The sequence below is a fragment of the Struthio camelus genome, chromosome 9, assembly GCF_040807025.1.
Source record: "Struthio camelus isolate bStrCam1 chromosome 9, bStrCam1.hap1, whole genome shotgun sequence".
Classification (NCBI taxonomy): domain Eukaryota; kingdom Metazoa; phylum Chordata; class Aves; order Struthioniformes; family Struthionidae; genus Struthio; species Struthio camelus.
Window position 1 is genome coordinate 13,277,832 of NC_090950.1, and position 22,787 is coordinate 13,300,618.

Consider the following 22,787-nt stretch of genomic DNA (forward strand, 5'->3'; position numbering starts at 1 on the left):
CATATTACTAATTGGAAGCACTCAACCTCATTGAAATCATATGTTTCAAGGTTCTTAAAATACAGTGTTTCATTGTTCTAAAATGACATTTTTGGGAAAGGAATACTCTTATTTTTTCCACTGAAAACAAGCCTTTTGCTCCAACTATAAACAAATGCAAATTTAAAGTTTCCAGAATATCCCAGGGATATTCCACCAGCTGCAGAAATAGCTGTGGAAATTGCAGTCTGTCTCAGGCAGGGCAGGTTATCTGTAATATGACATCATTGCCAGATGCACTTAGTATTTTTGATGGCAGCCTCCTCTGGGTGGTTGCGGACTGAAAACATTACAGTCTTTGGCGTTCCCTCACCTCTTTGCAGGTCAAGACTGAGGCCTGAATTGCCATTTCACAAGTAGTTATCTGCTCTGTGATTGAAAAGAAGATTTTATTCTTTAAGACTATCAGTTGGGCATGCTCACTGGCAATGAAGAAAAAAATAAAACAGAATACAGTATTGACCTTCTCATTATCAAGTGCAATTATAAAGTGGATCAAAAATCTAACAGTTCTGCAATGGCTAGTTTTGGACCAGGCAGAGGGGACTTAGACCTTGACTTATGGAGAGCTTGACACAAATTACAAACACCTACTTATCCACCTCAGCAGTACCTGAAAGCAGTGGGGCTACACAGCAGTAACTCAGAGTGGCTTGACTTTCACTCATGCTCGGTAGGAACGGTGTAAGCATTTAAATAAGCACCACTGGGTTGCTGGCTTAAGTCTTCTCAAAAAGAGCAGGATAGTCTGCCCTGGAGCTACTGTTCAAGACTCTCTACTGACCTATGTGGTCATCTTTGCAGATGTTATCCTCTGTCCTCATTACTCATACTCCCTCCTTCCCATCTCCTCCTCTGTTGCCCCCCGTCAGAAGGTGAGAGCAGGGCTGCTTAGCTGCCCCTCTGGGCACTGCTCCGCTCCAGCCCTGGGTGCAGACCGTGCGGCGCAGCCTTTGGAGCAACATGGTGTTTCAACTCCGGGCACGGACATGGGCACTCAGACTTGATGGGGACTTCACTTGGCAGCAAACAATCCACATCCAGTCAGTACAACTCGTTTCTTGAGCTAGCTGAACTACACAGAAGTTCATTAGACTCTTTCAGACAAGGCTAACCAATGTCTACAGGGCAGCTGAGAGCATACTGCACGGGGTGTAGACTTGCAAGCAGCAGTCAGCTTCCTTAGCAACAGCAGCACAGCTGCAGCAGCTTGCATTTCAGAGTAGAGTCCACAAAATTATCTGGTATCCTGGGCATCAAGCACAGTCATGAGGGAGAGGAGAGAAGGATTACATCTGACCCTGCTCAAGACCAGCTTAGTGCCTGAAACCCATGGGACCAGATCTTTAATGCCACTGGTATCTAACCAAACTAGAGGTTAGGAATTAAAGCCAGATTGAGTATGATTGTAGAGGAATCATTGCAGGGTATTGATATTAAATGTGAATGTTTTGCTTAGGAATCGAAGGCTGATAATCATGCTAGAAGATGCATGCTCAGTCTCTATTTTCAGAGCATCTACCTCAGGAGGAGTAATATCACCTAAAAAAACTCATCCATAAATTATAAGCTCTGACTGTGATCTTTCTAAATAGATATAGACACTACTACAGCAATTTGATACTTACAAGTTTTATTCTAAAACTTTTTTTTTGTAAAAGTGGTATTTTTTCCTGATGCTACTGCCTATTTTCTTTCAGGAATATTCTGCATTTATTGCTGAGAGAGGAATACTAGCTGATAGCACAGTGAAATTGCCGCCTCAAGACAAATTGGCATTCATCGTTCAAGCAGAAAAATAAATTAAGTGCAACATTTAGGCACTCTGGATTAGACTGTTAAAAAAAAATCAACAAAAGGAAAACAAATGTTATGTCAACTATCAACCATAGAAACTGAATAAATGAGTAAAATGTCTTACCGCTACTTACACAGTCATATAACTCACTATATACTTAAAAGTATGAAGGCTTTTAATAGTTTTTGTTGGAACTAGCAATTCACTTTACATGTTTTGGATAGGATCTACAAAAGTCACATATTTTTAAGAAATGCACCAGCCCTTTTAATATTTCAATTGAGTCATTTAAAAATAGAGTAACAGCAATTTTTACTACTGAAAATTATTAGAGATGATTATGATTTCTGCTTCAATCTAGTGGACTATAGAAACGTGTTGCATTGCATCTCAAAAATGTCTTTCATCCTAAAGGATTTGAGTGCGCTTACACATTTTACAAACTCACAAAGCAGATGAAGATGGGGATTGTTTCACATAGCAACAGAAAGAGGCCATCTTTGCAATGAAGAGAGTTGATTTTACTTCCCTCCAATATTGTAGGGCAGGAAAGGGGAAGGGGAAACTCTAACCTAAAGAAGTTCACTGCTGCAATATTTGTCACTACATTCATATCGTATGAACATTTACTATGGAGCTTGTATTCCGTGTCACTTGTACCCCATGAACTACAGATACTACTGTTATTGGACATTTTGCATGGAAATGTGTTTTGACATGTGTTTTGTTCTTACATTGGGAAAAGATTTTTAAAAAATGTGCTATTTGCCAAACAGTTCAGATAGACTGGTGATTGAAAATCGGTACTGATGGATAGAAATGGAACTGTCAAGTTCAGTTATTTAAGTTCCCCTCAATGACTAGCCTGCATTAACTTAATTTTACATCATTTGGAAATTTTGTTACCCTTCCACTCAGCCTCTTTTCCTGATTAGCAGTAAAGACATTAAGCATTGTCCCACTGCAGCTAATTCCTATTCTTGCTGAAAACTGACCAGTTATTTCCTGTCAAAGACAGGGACCTCCTCCTTCCACCTTTTCATTATTTGACTCCTAGCCAGAACACTGGCCCACATGCGAGCAGCAGCCAAGCTGACTTCCTCCAACACTGCTGGGACTGTGCCATTCAGAGGCAGCCTAAGTGTTTGCAGGAGTGGCTATAAAAATAACTTTTAATCATGCTTTCCCTTTCAAACTTAATCTATTCCTCTTTTGTCATCAAACTGTAACTGAAAGGGTTAGCAGACTAGTCTGGGATCAGATTAAAAGTGTGATATTTAAAGCATGCCCAGTGCGTGCTCATTTTATTCAAGGTGCATAGACATGATGGAATATCCTTCTGCCAAACTGACCCCAGCAATCACTAAGTGGTATACACTGCTTTCTGTTTTCAAGCCTTTTTGACAACACAGGCTGAAGCATATAATCCTCAATGCTCTGCATGTCCTAAGAAAGCCAACAGAGCACTGACGCATCCTACTTCTGGGTGAACTAAGTTTGTTAGCATGATATCTCATAACGGGAATTTGTGAGGGGACAATTTTTCAGGACAATTGGAGGCCTGGAGCCTTCCACTCCCAGACTTTAGCGGGTTATCTCCATACACTGATAGTTATTAACTTATTTGCATATGAATGTTTTGATAATCAGCAGCTGAAAAAAGGTTAACCCTCATATAGGCACTTTAAATAGAGCAGTGACAACAACGTGACAGAAATGCTCACCTTCCTCTGCCCCAGACAGCTCAGACATTCATTCAGTACAGGCACTACTCTACCTCCAGGTCCCCTGGCTCTACCTTCACTCCAAAAGGTACTCACATTCCTACTTTTCTTGCTACCTTCCAGGTTCTCTATATCTATAGCATTCTCCGAAATAAGAGGGGTATATGGCTTCTGCCTCACTTTTCATTTCTGCCTGACACCTGAGGGGAAAGGAACAAGAGTTTCGTGATTAGCTTGTGCTCCTTCTCCCCTTTCCTCCACTGCCAAATTCTCCCTTAATTCCGTCTCTCTCAGCCTTTCCCCTAACACTTACGTGCCTCCCTCTTTTGACCTGGTCTCCTCCTCACATCACTGCTCCTTTATCCTTCTCGCCACATCTCTGTGACCCTGTATGTGCTCCTTCTCCCTTCAGAGTCATCTCTGTGCTTCTGTAAGGGCAGACCACATTCAATTCATCATGGCAATCAGGGATAAACAATAACTACGTATTCTAGGGTGGCTGGCCAAAGAGGGAAAGGGTCAAAAAAAACTGTTTCCATGGTACATGCTTCATAGATAATTTACAGTCACACTGACCACTAACAAACATGAGTTACTTTGTGAAGGTATTTTCACTTCCTTGTGTGGCAGAGCAGAACAAGCCCCTGATATTTTCCCATAGGAAAAACCAGAGATGAGTAGGGGAGGTCTAAACATTTTTTATAATAATAATAATAATACTTCAAGTAAAAAGTTCAGGTTAATACTTGTTTTCTGAGTAGGAGTCAGGACAGTGTTTGCCCTCGTTCCCCATCATCAAGATGAATCTTAACAAAGTACTTATATTTGTCACCATGTATATGGTAAATATCAGTAGCTCCATGCACTCACCCTACATATTGCCACTTCATTCACCCAAAACCAGATGCCTAACAGAGAAGATGGTGATGACGGGAGCTACAGAAGAGCTGTGAGACGAAGGGGGCTGTGGCTGAGGCTACATCTCTCCAAAAGGAGAAAGGGGCTGTACCCACAAAGTTTTGGCACGTTTCACTAGTCCAGAAGTGCTCGTTAAGCTCTGAATATTTTCAAGAGGTGGAAAAGCTGCACCCGCCTGAATTTATCAATAGGCTGCAAGGAATTCGGATGAATGCCACTTTTTGGCATGAAATAAACTCAGAGAGACTAGCTGAGCAGCTAAACCCTTCTCATGCAAAGGCAGTGTCCTTGAGGAAAGGTCATCCTTCTGCCACCCTACCTGACAGAATCTCTGCAGGGATTTATTTCTTTATGCACTGCCTTGCATATATCTATAGCTACTCTGTAATTTTTTGATACAGTTGATGTCTCACCCTCAGCCCCTTCCATTTGCTGAAGTAGAGCCAGTGCTTCCCTTCCCCCCCCCTCATTTTGCTAGAGCTACCTGCCTGTAGAACAAAGTCAGTCTCTGCTCAACTCTCTCACTGAACAGTACCATTCTTCAACCAAAAATTTTCCGCCAATAATTGATTCAATGACTTATCGTGTTGATATTGAATAATGAGATTAATTTCCCTCTTAACTAGCCCTGAAAGGCACAAATGAAAGGAAAAGGTAATTTCCTAGCAACGGTCCAGTTTACTTACAAATGTGTATAAATCATTGGGTTTTTTTCTTGTTTTTCATCTTTTTCAACCTAACGTTCCCTTTCTTCTTTCACCAATAGCCTGCCCTGCACAACTTGACCACCACCTGCCTTGTGGCCTTCCGACAGGTCCTCTGCTCCCTGTGCGCGCACACATACTCACACTTTGCCAACGGACTCAGGGCTCACCTCACAGTTCAGCTGCTTACTCTTTCCTCTTTTTGCCTTAGACAACTTGCCTTAGAGTCGTACACAACTCCCCTGTAGCAGTGGGGAGAGTCGCTAGAACCAGGAGAGAGCAAATTTTAAGCTCAAATTGCACATGCACAGGAAAAGTGCTATGCTGTTTTAAATGAGCCCTATAAATTTCTCTGCTTCACGCTGATTATCCTAAAGTAATGTGTGGTGAATGAGAAATATTTGGTTGATGAATCAATTTGAGTATTTTCCTTTGCATGCAAATCTGACCTTTATAATGAAGACTACCATACTGAAAAGGTCCTGCATAGCCATGCACAGCCAACATCTGCTATTCAAAAGACCTAGGGGGTAGTAGGGTGAGGGAGAAATCAGACAGTAACTCATTTGACCTAAGTACTTCTTGCCCAGTGATATAAAATATACTTTTATTGGGTGATTTGCCAAATTCTTCCTGTCTTAATGAAACAAAAGTATATGGCTTATATAACCTTTACGTTTAATGCTGTAAGTAACTGCTATTCTTTAAGAGTCTCTATGTCATTTGTCACATAGTGAAGTCTAGATGCTGAAGACAGATGGGCCACCAGATGGACTCTGGGTAGGACTGGTTAAAATGTCAGTGATAAGCTAACAAAATGAAGTGCAGTAGACTAAAGAGACTATTCAGCTCAAAAGTCTGTCTGCAGAAATGGGTTTTGCAGTATTCACATTCACTAATATGCACTTCAACCATGCTGCTCTGACATTTTCTGTTTTGAGACTTTTCAAGTCAAGCAGTCCTGGCTTTTTTATTTTTCCTCCATTCCTCAAATGGTTATTTTATGATATAGGTTTTCAAAAATGACCTTAGATTTTAGAGTCCATCACTTTAGCCATCAAGAAACTCAACCACAGTTACAGCCAGTCATCAGACTGGCAAGTGCACCAATTCAGAGTTTGAACAAAAAATGGATGCATGCATGAAGATTACACCCAGGCGAAAAGTAAACATCTGTTTGCTTCTGGTAAACTAGAAAGACTTAGATGCACTGATTCTGGCCATGCATATACTCATAACTAATTCCAATAACTTCCATGGGTCTAGCCATCAGAATTTCATTAATCACATGAAAAAATCTGCTCTGGGATCAGGGCCTTAGACATAATACACACACTTTCCACCAAATCAGCATCTGGAAGCAAGCTAGGAGAGGTTAGAGAAGATTCTAGGCAGAAGCTCAGCTGCAAAGTGTGAGCAGACAGAATACCTAAGGGGATTTGCCGATTTCCACCTTTCATTATTGTCCCTCAGCCCTTCTTGGAAGAAGGCAGAACATACTAAAGAACCAGCAATCTCCTGCAACCCTGCATGTCATTCTTTACCAATGTCATATGGCTGACCTATCTATAGCTTCACAGAAGCTATTTTTATGGGCCCAAGCAGAAATAAGTTGTCACCAAAGAAACATGAAAATCACATTTTTTACTGAGTTACTGGATATATAACAGCTACCATGAATACTGTTATACAAGGAGATCAGGGAAATGAAAACAATTTATGGAAAGTGTGGGCACTGAGAGTAATTCTCCATTTTACTATAATTTGAAACAATCCTCCAGATTAAACAAACACTTGTTGGTGTGGGGGTTTTGGTTTTAGTATTTTCTTGCTTTACACTTGAAAATTTTTGAAACCAAAATTTGCTTTCAATGAAAATGTTTTAAAACCAGGGAAAAAAAAAATCTGTCGTGTTTCTCACCTGCACCTGACCTAACAAAGTTATTAGGGCAAAAAATGAAAAGCTACCTCAAAGAATGACAGTGAGATAGCTAACATTTTGGATAAGTGATCTACGGATGCACTGGATTTCCCATTCTAAAAGGTTTGTTATACATACAAAAGCATTATCAAGTTAGATTATCGGGCAAAATATTGTATGCAGCAGTTTAAAGAAGAGAGTCATAAAAGCCACAATGCTGCCTTTTGTTCAAAAAAAACCAAAAAGAGAACCCAAAAAAATCATAAATCAATTTGACATTCTCTACCAGCAAATAATAAAGTATAGAATAAAGTTACATGCATAAATGTTTATATTTTATCAAAATGATGGTGTTGCACAAATACTAACACAAGATTGTGCAAAATCCAGCAACAAACGTATGCAGTGCTCCATGTCCAAACACATCCAAGCCCAAAAGAATAAAAGTGGAGTTCCTGACAATTTAGACTATTTATGACTCTGAAAATACTAGCATTCCCATTTTCATTTTCCATACGGTGCATTTACACATTGTACAAACAGCTCCTTGGGTTCTGTGTCCTTGTCACCATAAATTGATGATGATGTAAATATCTAGTTTTCATAATATTAGAGTCATTTCATATGCCAGGAGTTTTTAATCACCATTTAGTTTTAATAACTAAAACAGCTGAGATCAAATTCACTGAAATGAGTAATGCTTTCTGATGAAAAAGTGCATTTTGCCCAGAAGCACAAACCTGGATGCAAAGGACCAGACCCAAAAGCTCTTGAAACTAGACTTTCAACAAAACAAGAGGTATTTCCTCTTGCTTTAAATCTAGCCATTAAAGTTAACCTTGGGTATAAGTTGCCAGCCTCAACTCCGCAGTAGGGTTTGTGTGACCATTAAAACCCCACATGGGCATGGTCCCAAGTCTACTTTCTTCAGAAGAATAAAGTAGCTTAGGAAGTTCCCTGCTTCTGCCTGCTCATTCCCTCTCAAACCTGCAACAAACAAGCAAAATCAAAACAAGAAACACCTTGAAAAATGTTTATTTTGCTTTGATTCAGTGACCCACCTTAAAGTGATGACCCCTAAATAGGGCAGGTGAGATGACAGCAAACTAAAACGCAGGGCAAGAACCTCTTGTATAGAACTTGTTATTGAGAGAAGTGACAGCACTGAATTACATCCTTAGTTTCTCTGCATCTCAGTTTCCCATCTGGAAAACAGAGGTAGCACCATTTTCCTACTTTTCAAGGCTACTAGGAGAGAAATCACACTAAAGACAGCAAGATACCCAAGTATTATCTGATCAGCACTTTAATTATCCGTGGTGCAACGCAAAAGATGAAATCTGTAACAGCAGAGGTAACTAGATGAAGACTGTCCTAAAAACAGCAATCCCTTTAAGGCAGCCACAGTTTTCAGAGACATGCTTGTTCCTTCTTACTAACCAGTGTCAGCAACAATTCCCATGCACAAGGTGTTGTTATTACTTTCCTAGCTTCTCTTCTAACTATGCCCATCTGCAACACAGGTAGGAGAGACAAGGTTCATAATGGCGTAAATAGTGAATCACTATAGTGATCAAAGTAAAGCTGAAATTTATCCCTGTCCTCAGGCCAGAAAACTCTTAATTAAAAAATTTTGGCTAATCCCAATCTCTCAGTAAAATTACAATTTAACATTAAACTCAAGATTTTTTTTTTTAAATAAAAAAACTTTGTGATCTATTTACTTGCTTTTGACTTAGGCTTTTGGGATGCTGTTGAGTCACGTTTTCAGGACTTCATGTGATTCTCTGAAGCTAGAAATTTACTTTAATAGAAAATGAAAGGAGAAATTCTCATCTGTTCAGGATTCCTGGAGCTTAGAGTTTAACATTAGTCTACAAAGTTGTGAAAGTTGACAACCATGCCTTCAGCTCCTTATACGCGTACGTTACACTGCACTTCACCTTGTCTTTCTATGCGACAACTGAGAATAGAAAAGTTTTATTATGGTGACAGGATAGCAAAAGAAAATTATGGTATTCTGCAAAGAAAAAGAAATATTAAACTGCACAGAAGAGGCGTTTTGTAATAATATCGCCCTTTTATCTGTTCACAATAATTGGCTCCATCCAAATCCTTATCACCTTCTCAAAAGAATATCTGCAGTAGTTACTATAACTGATATTCAAAATGATCTAAGCAGACTCACCACGTTTTATTTTGCGTGGCTGGGATGAATTCAGATCTGCAGGATTTTGCAGCAGGGTAGACTACAATTTCCACCAAATATAGCCCCATGCTATTAGCTTCTTTACAATAAAGAGTTCTGGCATCTCATATCATTCTAAATTAAATGGAATGCAAGAAACAGTGCGACTTTCAATCTGTAAATCAGAGAGCCATAAGAGGGGAACTAATGGGATTTGAACATGACTCATGAGTTTAGTTTGAAGCTCTTGATTGCTATTTTGAAATGTGAGATTTTTCTGAAGCACAGAAGGAATTAAAAACTTAAAGTCATTAGATAAAAGCCTCTTCTGAAGAAATACCCCGAGAAAGTTTAATGTGCTCTGAAGATTACATGACTATATTTTAATATACAAAAAGTAAACATTTAAAACCACAAAAAGAAATTTACAGTAAAAACATAGTAATTTAGATTTATAGTAATAAACAATAACAGTACAGATTGATATTGCAGATTTATGATAATAAATAAGTTTCATGTTGCTTTCACACGTAAAAGAAAACGCTTCACAAATCCTACCACATATGACACACATTTCCATCTCTGCGTGGGTATACATACTTACACATATACATGTCTTGTCTTATCAATGTTTATAAATATCTGATGGGAGGATGTAAAGACAACAGAACCAGACTCTTCTCAGTGGAGCCCAGTGACAGGATGAGAGACAACGGGCACGAACTGAAACACACAAGCTTCCATCTGAAGTTAAGAAAACACTTCATTGTGAGGGTGGCTGAACACTGGAACAGGCCGCCCAGAGAAGCTGTGAAGTCTCCACACTTAGAGACACTTAAAGCCTGACTGGACACGGTCATGGGCAACCCGCTCTAGCTGCCCCTGCTTTGAGCAGGAGGGTGGGACCAGACGATCTCCAGAGGTGCCTGCCAAGCCCAACGATTCTGTGGCTCTGGATATGCACACCAGGTGAATGTGGGTGTACAGGCACATTCATACATGCATATACAACCCTCCACTGTGGATCCAATTCATTGCATTGGCAATGACAGTGGGCAACAGCTATTCATAATCACTGCTAATGTGATATAATGTTATAGAATATTACATAATACAATTTAGTAGCCTTGGCAAGCAAGCTGTAAGGAGGATAACAGTTTGCTGGAGATTCATAGCCATGCTTGTACTAGTGGTATGTATAAGGGCTCTCACTCTTCAAAGGAGAATCTATACCAACTTCACATTTTGAGAATATAAAATCTCTTGCTTAGTTTGTCACATTTCATTAGCAACAATAATTATGGTTTCAATTTTCAGACACGAAAAAGTTCCTTTATAGGAAGATGCTGGGATTAAAACAGTCAAGCAAGCAACCCTTAAATCCTCCTCACTGTTTTCAATTATACTACCTGCTAGTGATAACAATAGTCTCACTCCTTCTGTCCTTAATGGCCCATCATAACAAATCCATATTAAAAAAAAAGGCATCAAAAAGCATCAAAAGTAATTCTGTCCTGGAAAAGGTTAGCGCTCATTTTCACATCCATTTCTACTAATGAAAATACCACACAGTCTCAGCTTGCCTAGCAGTGATAAGTACATTGTCTTAGTGCTTTACAAGGAACAAGGGGCACCATTTCAAAAGTGCTTCTGTGCAATTAATCTCTTAAATACAGAGATCATTTTTGAGACTATGATCTAGATTTTTATGGAAATGGTATTCTAGATCTGACTTCCTGCATGAGAACAGAAACTGATCTCAGTAATAGCAGAGTTTATAAAAAACTTAGATTTAGACCCGAATTTGGATCAGAATTTTGAGCAAGTCAACTGTTTACACAGCTCCCTTCTTTCTTCAGAGCACGTACTTCCTCCATAATCATGAACCGTTCCAGAGTAGCCATCTACCATCTGCAAATGGCCAATCTACCTGCAAAGTGCTTAATGCTCATACTATACAATTGGTTAGAGGAGTAATAAGAGTATGAGACACCAGATGAAATCATTATTTTACATAAGCGTAACAATTACCAAGAGTGGAACGTAGCCAAGAGAAAGGGATTAATATGCTACTTTTAACACTGGGCAATAAGAACTTTAATTACCATAAGCACTGATATGCAAGTTTTCAGTTATTAGGATTTATGTATGAGACACAGATGTATGCATACCTGGTAGGTATTATTGTGACCCAAAATAGAAATAACATGCAACTCTATGGGACATCTATTTCCTTCCTCCTCTCTCAGGCTCTACTCTACTTGTTCTACAAAAAGGCCATGTGGGAGAGCCAGCAGCAGCAGAGAATGCGATACAAGAATGTGTCTCCTGTGCAGGATCTATCCTTAGTGTCTTCCCTGAGGCTTTGTTGCTGCTCCCATACACATCTAGAAGCCTTCCTTGACCCCCTTTTCTTGAATACTTATCTCAGTGTCCAAGACACTTATTTCTATCTCAGTCACAAAATTCTCTTCTATATTCAGAAGAAAAAAAAAAAAATCTCATCGCATCTTCCTATTAGCCCACTCTGACCCACACAAACATCTGCTCATTGTCCCACTGCAAGATGATAATTGGGTAAGTTCCTAGCGTTTGCCTGGAGCTTCTTTCATCTTCTGTATAGAAGCTCACGATCAGCACTAGTCAGGAGAATAACATACTTATGCTGGTTTCAGGCTGATCCTCTCACAGCCTAGCTGAGATGCAATAAAAACACTGCTTCTAAAGCAAATCACTGCACTTAACCAAAGTAGAGAGCATAAAAATGGTCTTCTTGCTAATCCCTGGAAAAGCTTTCAAGTTCTGTCACTCCTAAGAAACAGCAAATTAATTAGAAAGCAGCCTGAAATGAAAGCTTTCACCACCAGATTAAAATTTCAGGGCTGTGCAGTTTCATGGTTTTTATTTACATATTCAGGTTTGCAGTTGGGTTCTGCTTAAACAGTAACCTCCCCAAACCTCCCTGTTTCAGGACTTTTAAAGATAGAATTATTGCTCACATTAATATTTGTAATTACATGCTAAATCTGGGAAGACTCACTACATATCTTTCAAAACGAATTAGAGTATCTCCCTCAATACATCATGGTTCCTTCCCCTTATGGCTGAACCACCACAGTGCATCACTGCAGTCCTGCCTGGAGTTTCTCAGGAGAGCTCTAAATTAATCTGTAGACATTCACTCACAGGGTAGGTCACTGTTGTGTTCCTGAAAAAACAGGCAAGAAGGGAAGTAATCAGAGAAACTCATGAATATTGCTCTCTACTACAGATCAGGGGTATATCTAACTCCAGGCTAGACCATGCACTCTGGGCCAGGAAAGAGGGAGATGCTCTACCGCATTCCTACACATCATCATATGTGGTCAACAGCTGCAGCAAGCAGCGGGCTTTGCTTACGGTTCTGAAGTACACAGTCCAGAGCACAGTATCAACATCATCTCAGCTAAGCATTCTCCATCAGCACAGAGGCAAAACGGGAAGTCTCCCACTGTCTTTGAAGTAGCAGAGAAGATACGAAGATAGACCGAAATCCCGTAAGACCATCTGCAAATCACATGGGTCAGGGAGACAGAGCAAAAAAAAATTAAATGGCTGCTAAATCCAGGTACTTAATGAGAGAAGTCATCAGAATTAGTCACGTGAATATGCTGAGACGTGAACATACTTAATAGTGTGATTTGTAGAATTCCTCTGATGTTTGATAACATCTCTAAAAATTTATAGAATTTTAGGCTGTATCCCTAAAATAGCATCAACTGTATTGCTATCTTTTGCATTAGCTTATAGGATTAAAAATAAAATTCCACAGAGATCTCTTCATTTGCATTTTGTCTAGTTCTCAGAATGGAAATTTAGTAAGGTTTTCACAAAGCCTGATAGAAAGCTGCTCCTTGGACAGGGAAATAATAAAATTGATAGTAAGTAGAGACAGTGGCATTTTCTTTAAAAATGTCAGTTAACCTTAATCCTTATTATTTATTATTTTAAAGTAGCATATGCAGGCTGCAGCCAAGGCAAGGTTCACTGTATGAGACACTCTACAAAATACATGGAGAAAAAGAGACTCTGTCCTGAAGAGCTTGCTTTCTCAGGGCACATATAGGTGATATTTTTCAGATGGACGTTAGTGAACACACTCAACGCTTCCAAAAGCTTAGTCATGGTACCAAACCCAATCTAATGAACTATGCTGAAGGTTAAAAGAAGCCTTTGCAATGCAAGCACATGGCTTCCAGATAGCTCAGGGAATTGAGAAATCCCGTTCACCCTGAACGGCGAGAGCAGGAAAAACAGGGCAAGAGACAGAAGTGCAAAGCCAAGTTATTCAAATTCATTCAGCAAGTGAACGGCAGTCAAACAGAGCCAGTCTTTGTCATCTCCCCACAGTGCCTTGGCCAGTGCTACATACTGAGACTAAATCAACACTAAGCACTTCACAGCAGCCCAGTCCCCTCTGCAGGACAAGCACACACTTTCTTGACTGCAGAGAAGGTGTCCTTGTCCTCTTAGTAGCCTATTGGAAATCTGATAGGGTGCCACCACAACTTCTTTGCCCATGCACCCAGGTCTCCTTTGAAGGAAGTCCAGGCACACAGAAGAGCAGAGCACAGCTTGCTCTGCTCCCATCACAAAGTTCAGACACAGTCAAGGTGCACTGGGTTGAGGGGCACGCTCTGGAATACCTTTATGCCATTCTACAGACTCAGGCACTCATGAGAACGCTATTCCTATATATGGTACACAGGCAAAGAGTACTCTCTTCACTCCTTTAAACATCAACTGAAAAAAATTTACTCTCAGATTCAGGACCCCAGGACACTAGAAGCAAAGGCTTACAGACTATAAGACCAAAGGTCCCTTGAATTCAACATCATCTCTCCAACAGCAGCCAGCAGTGGAAGCTTACAAAAGTGTAAGTACCAGGGCAATTAAAGTGCAATCTTTCTCTTGCTAAGCCCTTGGAGACTTTGCAGTCCACTGAAGAAAATATTTCTGCACTGGACCATGATGATTGAAGGCTACCAATCGCTAACCTTTTATTTTGAACCCATTATACTGTATGCCTCCTATGGCAATGAGCTCCAAGATTTAATTATATGGTGTGCATAAAAAGTACTTCCTTTCAGTAGTTAAATCTGATACGTGATCATATCATCGCTCATTTCTTTGTCCACAGTATTGTGAGAAACAGCAAATAACCACCTTCTCCCATTCACCTCTTATTCTCCTATTCACTTTCTTCATATGTGATACCAGATCTTTCACTCAGATATCCATTATTTTAACTTCAAACTGTCATTATTGTCCAAGGTGAAAGCGTTTTTTTTGAAGTTTTCTCATGCAAGAAACATTCACAAGGACTTTTAATATCCTTTGCAAGATTGTCTCTGCATATATTTGTTATTCACACATTTTGACTTTTAATAAAATGGCTAAACCATCCCATCTGCATAACACAGATACAGCGTTTCAGCTTTCATTCATTATTAACAGATAGAACTCAGTTATTTATGAGAAGTTTATCTTATTCACTTGTGCACATCTCTTCAGCTTTTTTAAAGAAAAGTCCTAAATTTCTGTAAAATATGACATTCCAAAGAACAATAATTTTAGATGCGTTCAAGAATTTTGATGCTTTTTTTGAAAACAGTTATTTGGGGTAACTGCATATATACTAAGATGCTCCTGATCTCACGTTGTTCTTCTGCTGTATCTCCTTATTTATACTCCAGGATTAGGAAAAGATTAGATAAGATTAGATTGCTGTTAGTATTGAGACTTTTGATCAGCCATAACAATTGCCATTTCAACAATATGTAAGTGCTGGCAATTCATCTTATTGTCATACACACTGTGCAATGCATTAGCGGACAGAACAAGCGGCTACTTGGCATATAGCAAATTATTTTATATGAATTTTTTTAAATAGTAATACCAGATTTGCAGTTCACATAAATCAGTAGAAATCCCTTGATGTCACTGAACCCATGCCATTTTTAAATGATTGATATTTTAGCTCTACAAGTCTTTAACAAAATTTAAATATAGACAACGTACTGTAATGGTGATGGCTGATTTTAAGTCCTTGCTAACACATGTGCTGAGGAACTACAAAATATATGACCGGATAACTGTGCCTATACAATACAGGGGTTCTGGGGGAGTTTGCAATGACTATGTCTCCATAAATGAGACTTTCCAAGTTTCTTTCTTCAGCATCTCAATAAATATCCATCCTGCAGTCGACTTCCCAGACCTTGTTCCTAAAAACTGACTGAGAAGACAGGAGTCGCATCCCTATTGGTGCAACTAGGTCAAAATCCTGTCTTTAATAGTGGCCAAAAGAGACTAATATATGAACAGCAAATATACATTGCATGCTTCTCGGAAGTGATCTCCCAGCTTTCAATCATTTCGAGACTCAGGACTTTGAGCTGACATATCCCTCAGTTTTGTGGTCAAGCAGCTATTCAGCCAGTAACGCATTCACAGCATAACGAAGGGTTTTTTTTTTTTATTGATATAGTAAGAGTATGGGTTTCACACTCCATAATGAATGTGGCTATAACTGATCACACAATAGAATCTGTAAAAAGAGAAGAGTTTTTTTGTTTAGATAAGTATGAGTTGTACTGAATGAAAAAAATTCACTACTTCATTTCACTGTTCTGATGGTTTCAATATTACAGCCATTACTATAAGAAAGAGATTAGCTGGTCTTATGAAAGCTAAGCAATCTATTACCTGCATCAAGCTCTGCACCCTAACCAAGACTTCAAACTTCAGCTTGATAAGCAGGACTAATGGTGAATATTCTGACAAAGCATTTTTGCCACGAGAAAAAACTGATAAGTTGAAATGGAAACATTTCATGGGAACACTGATTTTAACAACATGTTCAGGGGAAATATGTCCTTTAGCCCTGAAGGGAGACTGAGTCCCAAACAGCCAATACCTCCGACCTTTGGAGATTCAGCTGGATCTGATTAACTCACACTGCTTTGCCTGAGCCTGACTGGGAAACTGAACCTGTCTTGCACATCCACTAGGTACTCACTCTATTCTGTCTACTGTTAGAACTCTTCTACTTTATACAAATATTAACAGGGAGAAAGACAAGGCACAGCTCCAAAGGCAGAGATGGAAATGGGACACTGAGGTTCACCTCCATACTCCCCTGAAATGCTCATTTGCATCCACTAGGAAAAGCAGCAAGATCTCCACAGAAACAGCCGCATAAGCAGAGCCCTCATCTTGGACTCCTGCTATTCTGGTTCAACCTGTCAGTGTGAATCAGGCAGAACAAGGGTTTGGAGCCGAGTCTCTGTAGTCCTAAGGGATCAATCCATCCCTCAGGACTGTTTCCCTAGAAACACTGGATAGGGGGAAAAAAAAAGGACTTTTAATCAGAAAATATTTTGTGAGACAGGGGCTTTCTGAAGAAGGGAGGAAAGAGGCTTCTCAAACACGTAGGGAAAAGGCTTGGGACTTCTTGGAGGGTGCTGGAATTTGAAATCAAACGTTCATAGATTGATTGCTTTTCAACTCGCTGCCAATTGAAGGGGGCATTTCATTTAACAGAATCCAGAAGGAACTGACCCCTGCGGGGCTTGCACAGGCCCCATCCTAAACCTGCTTTGTTCTGTGCCTTATTCTGAGCTTTTTTTCAGGTCTTATCCCGTGAGGCTCTGAGGTAGCTCCTGGGGAGCTCCGCACTCTTTAAGCACACACTGCAGTCAGGGAAAATGAAGGCACCCAGTATCTCCCAGGAACAGGCTCTCATACCTTAAGGGCACTCATTTCAAAGCATGAGGGAGTTATGTACTTAGTTCACCTGCATATTGATGCAGAACACAGACTATTAAGTATAAGGCAGCTAAAGGCAATTATTCTGATCATTAGGAGTTCTAATCAGTCTAACTTTGAATGTTGTATTATGCTACAGATACAAGACAGACATAATCATAGAACTAGTCACCTTCCCATTTTCAAGGAGACTTGTATTATATTTGGAAGCTTTAAACACTAGCCTTCAGCTACTTTGTGCAATGGTTAAAACACAAAGGTTTTGTTGGAAAAATGTTTTGCTTACAGATACAAACAGCAAAACCTGCAAAACTCTAAACCAACATTACAATGACATTCTGTTTGTATAAAGCTAGGGAAGCAGCTTCTCATGAAAGTAGCCACCTGTTTTCAACATAAATAATATTAGAGATGAAGGTAAATTATAACCTTGGCTTTAAACATACCTCTTTTTAGGCAGCTTTTTATAAAATACCTTTAACTATGAAACCTATTTACTCAACTACATTCTCCCTTTGGTATTGTGGTCCCTCTTTGGGTTGCTTTAGATCCAGCACAGAACACGATCCCAGAAATCGTACACTTGCTGAACAGCTAATGAATGACAAATCAGAGGTTTAGAGATCTGTTCTGTCAGGGGACATAACACAGGATAAAATTGTTCACTGGTGTAAAGCTCCCATTATGAAGACCTCCATGGAGTTAACCAATTTGTACCAGCTGAAGACCTGACTAATTACATACTGAAGATAGTGCTCACAGTATGAAATTCAGATCATTTTACTGTGGAAGACATGAGAAAGAGGGACATGTTCCAAACTATTTTTTACTTCTTCCATATATTAGACTAGGGGGCAGGGGAAGGAAAGGGAAAAAAGGCAGCGCTCTTGCTCGCTGAAACGCAGCTGAAAGGCTAGCTATCTCATGCGATGGTTATCTAATTGATTCAAATGTCACCCTTCCTATACAGTATTGTAGCTTCCCAGACACAGACTGTTGCAGTCTCTTCTTTCATTTACATTTTCAAAAGCTTTTCTTTTAGTGTATGAAAGGAATAAAGTATCATACAAATTATCTCACTAAATCATTCTGTTTAAATGTCTGCCTTCCTTTTCATGTTTGTCACTGACCTACTCTCGATCCCATTTACATGAAAAAAATTACTGAAGCACTTCTTCTGTATCAGCATTCATTAGCAGCTCCAAGTTGCTGGCACACAACAGGGGTTTTGCCTACTGTGCGGTCTGGGCATGTTCTAGTCAGAAATAGGAGCAGATAATGAGGAAGGAACACAAATCTACACAATTTCTGTCACCAGTGCTCTCGTTTACTTCAGCAAGCAGTAATGGAGAAATATTTTCACATGCCAGCCTTTCTCCTGCAGTTTTGTAGTTGACAGCACATTTATGTCTGCTTTCTCTGTTGTTGGTTGTTATTCACTGCTGCCCTTCCCCCAGCCTGTACCACACAACAAGGTGCTCGGGGTGGCAAAGTTTAACCACACATGACATTTCAGGAAGACTAACTGTGTGTTAAGGTCGGCAGGGCTAGGCCTGAAACAACTGTGCTCCAGACACCAGCAAAAACAGTTGCTTGAAAGAGTTTGCTCTCCACTAAAAAGGAAAGGTAACTGTAGTCAAAAGGTTCCTGATGCCTCTACAGAAGTCAGGATGTCTGAGGAGCAGAATTACTAAACAGATTTCTCTACAGATAATACATTTTTCTGGCTGCTGGACTGTTGCTCTGCTGCAGGAACTTGCATGGCAGACTTCTCCATTTGAAACATTTCTGAATGAAAACTTTCTGAATCAAAATATTCAGTTCTCTAACAGTACTTCCAGTGCTTGCCTCCCTCTTATGTCAGCTTACACTTGAAGACTCAGGCACCTTGAGTTTATCCCACTTGTGTCTCAGTATCCATCTGAGAACCTGTTTTTCCTGGCTGCCGTTATAATTCGATTATAATGTACAAAACATGTATCTATGTAACCAAATAGCCATATCCAAAAATGGAAGAGAAATATTTCTAATGAAACATTCATTTGCTGAATATAAGCAGACTCTGATCTTTCTCATGTGTGTTGTGGGAAGTTATCTAATCACAACTTTTAAATTATTTTAAATGATTCCAGAGGTTATCATCTGAGCCATATGCTGCCAGAGCTGTTTCCTCTGTTTAATTCTGAAGTTTGTGACAGGGATAATTTGTGGGGGACTTTAAAAGTTTTCATTGATGATAACTGGTTATGCTAATAATCATGACTTATGTGAATATCCAGAAATGTAGTGCAAAAGGAGGGAAAGCATGTAAAGAATATTCATGGATGTATTTCCATTGATTGTGACCAGATCCACTCAGAATAATATATGTAATATAAAACGAAAGATCCGAGTCATCTCCCAGTTGTTCAGTACGCAGCAAAAGTTAAACAGTACAAGTGAAATTTATAGCCCACTATATTCAGCTAAGGACAATTCAAGAGTTTTCTGGGATCGCTGAGGTGTCTTTATGTAGCACATTTAGCAGCCTAATCCTAACAAGGATGATACAAGTCTGTCATTAATCTTCTGTTATAGTCAATGGGCACAGGAAAAATATTAGACAAAGCAGACACTCGGGCAAAAGATACTGTTGAAAAGGATGCTGCTATGTTTGACCATCATGAGGATGTTAAATAGGCAGCTAGAAATAGTTCAGATTTACTCATTATTAAGAAGAACTCCCACCATAGTAAGGGATTTGCATGTCCAATTCCTGTTCCTAAGTAGGGGAGGATTGGATATCCATATTCTCTCCCCACTCTTTCCACTATTAATGGATCAGTTTTGCAGAATTTTGAGTTAAAACCTTTTTTCCTTCTTCCACAAAAAAGCTGTCAAAATGGAAACCACTCCTACAAGAGAACTAATTTTTTGAGAAAATTCTTCTTTTAGAAAGAAGCAAGAAACAACTTTACAAAAAGTTACAGCCAGAAGTATTTGAGAGATTACAACACTGATCTTGGCAACCCCTGCTTCCAAGAAAAGGTCAATACTAGGAGGGAGGGCGGGAGGGAGGGAGGGAGGGAGAGAGAGATCTATGTCAACTAGTTGTCTTTCCAGTGATAGCAGTTGTAGATCCATTGCCCCTGCAGCATTTACCTTCTAGTCTGGTTTATGCACGATACCTAACTATATACAATACAGTGGTTTGAAAGATTATGCGTTCAGGATGTTTCGATTCTATCATCACTTCACACACGCTTCCCCTTTCACAACCACAGGCAATCTTTGTACAGTGCAGCTTTGCAGTCATATTTGGTTAAATATCCTCAGTAAAAGGATGAGAAATAGTGTTGTAAAATAATTTTCTCCTGAGGCCTTCCATGCACTATCTCCATAGTTTCTGGGAAAAAGATGGACTGTAAAACCATCCCAAGCCTTAGGAAAGTCCTGTCTCACATTCACAAGTGCATATTCTTTAGTTGAGATAGATAAAGTGGATACTTGCCCCAAACAGCTTGCCCTCTCTGCTAAAGATTACTTGCCCCCTGGTAGGGATAGCTGAAGAAAATACATATATGCTCTTGGGGGGGGGGGGGAGGCCTGGAAGCAGATACATTGTCTGTTCAGCTGTCTCTGCTAGGGTGGAGAGAATGAAAAGACAGAGTGAGGGTAGAAATTGCTTCATCTGTCTGCAAAATTCTTTTTTTCATCCTGCCCAGCAAGTTGGAGAGAAACTAGGATTCCCTCGGGGAAGAAAGATAGAAGGATGCTGTATGGTTGGTCCTAGTTTCCACATTTTTGAGACTATCTTGGGTTGATATGTAAGTTTTCACTATGAAGAGACGAATGACTCTCACAAGGACTTGGTAGGGACCCCGTGGCTTTTCACAGCAAGGTCAGAGCAGCAATTGAACTTATTGTTTAACAATTAGTTCTTAATTAGAAAACTCTACACTGGGAAACCATGAAGCAAGCAACTCAGCAGTCAAATTAGCATAGTATAGCGCAGTACAGCATAAAGCAGGTCCAGCTGAGAAGGTGAGTTGCAAGTCTGAGACACAAAACCAGTGAACAAGGGAAAGGCACACCCAGCCACTGCCAGAGGATTTCTAGGCCACTGCAGATAGACAACTAGGGACTGCCAGGTTTCTTTGACTTGCTTAAGTCAGTGGAAGCTATATATGTGCATGGATTACAGATGAGCAAGCCTTTAAAAGGATTTCAACTTCACTGTAACAAAGCTTTGAGCCTTTTAGGAGCAGCATAACAAAATACCATTCAGTGTTTGTCTTCCATTTGCCTAGCTGGTGCACAACAAATACTGATAAGTCATTCTTTCTTTTCTTATTCTTTTCTTACCATTTCCAAGCCCCCCCTTTTTTTTTTTTTTTTTTTTATAAGACTTAGGTTCCTCATGAAGCTGGCTCTCCCCTCCCTTCCTCTCTTCTGCCCTTCTATTTTATTTCTAGAATACAGCAAGAATGTCACAGCTGATATGACTTCCCTAATCAAATTGTTCTGTTAATACAAATCATCTTACTATTTCTCATGCTCCCTTAAAATAATATAATATTTTGTAGATTTTTTCCAACATTAAAACTGATTTCAGAAGTGACTGTCAGTTTGAAAAATTAGCCTTACTTACTGTTCTTTCTGTACTGGCAAGGAAAGCTGACAGATGCATCATCAGCAAGCATCGAAGGGTTTCTGATGTTAACTCAAGGGCTTCATCACAGAGCAGATGAAAGGATTAAAAGGCTTAAACTTTTTTTTTTACACTCCTAATGAACTAACTTTAAATATTTAATGATTCTTAGAAAGCTGTTAAGTTTGTAAGTCTCTTTTTAAAAAAAAGAGTGGTTTAAGAAAAAATTTCCTAAAGTAATCCATTTCTTCTCCATTTTCTAACCAATTTCCTTGCTCATCTGAAGTGACCACTTACATACCCAGGGGAAATTTTTAACACAGCTTATTTAGAGTTTAAAAATAATGTTAGATAGAATGAAAGTTTAAATCAGCATTGCTAGGTTTTCTAAAAAGAAACTCCTTAAAAATAAAACTAATTTAGCAGCCTATTGTTCACTGGTATGAAGACAAACAGGAGACAAATTCTAAATGACAGTATCGAAAAATATAAAAATATTTTTTCCTCCTGTACGCTCTTGACTGCCATATTTATGCCACATTATATAAGGGACTTAGTAAATTACATAGCTGTGTAGGACTGTTCATCATGTACTGCAGACTCAGACATTTCCTTTGATCTGTTCTCACTTTTAAGGCATAAATTGGTGGACTGGAAAGTGTTTCTCTTTCCTTGCGTTAAGGGGACCTGTTAAGGGTATCTGTGGCCAATGAAATCAGGATCTAATCTGAATTATCTTATAAATCAGTGAAAAGACTCAATTTTAATGACTAAGATTAGACCTTTCCAATGCAGCATCAGGTATCTCTGCTGGGGTAAGAATACTCAATTAAACAGTAGAAACCCTCAGATCAGTACAGACACTAACACCTTGGTGCCACAAAACATGAACAACAAAACCCTTGTTGAGCAATATTTTCTATACAGCCTAAATTACCAGCTTGTGTCATTTTTATGCAAAATGCTACTGAATACAGCAGAGAGGAGGACCTCTGAGACCCCCATTTTTATGAAAGATGGTTTCATTTACAAAATAAAATCACATAATAAAAATCA

The 22,787-nt window shown here is 39.3% G+C and overlaps 1 long non-coding RNA gene across 1 annotated transcript in view; it reads right to left on the minus strand.

Moving 5' to 3' along the window:
• LOC138068218 (uncharacterized) overlaps positions 1-22,787 on the minus strand; it is a 78,216-nt gene that overhangs the window by 42,375 nt on the left and 13,054 nt on the right. Inside the window, exon 2 of the long non-coding RNA XR_011142923.1 lies at positions 12,692-12,838. This is a non-coding gene — a long non-coding RNA (uncharacterized lncRNA). The remainder of the gene's footprint in view (positions 1-12,691; positions 12,839-22,787) is intronic.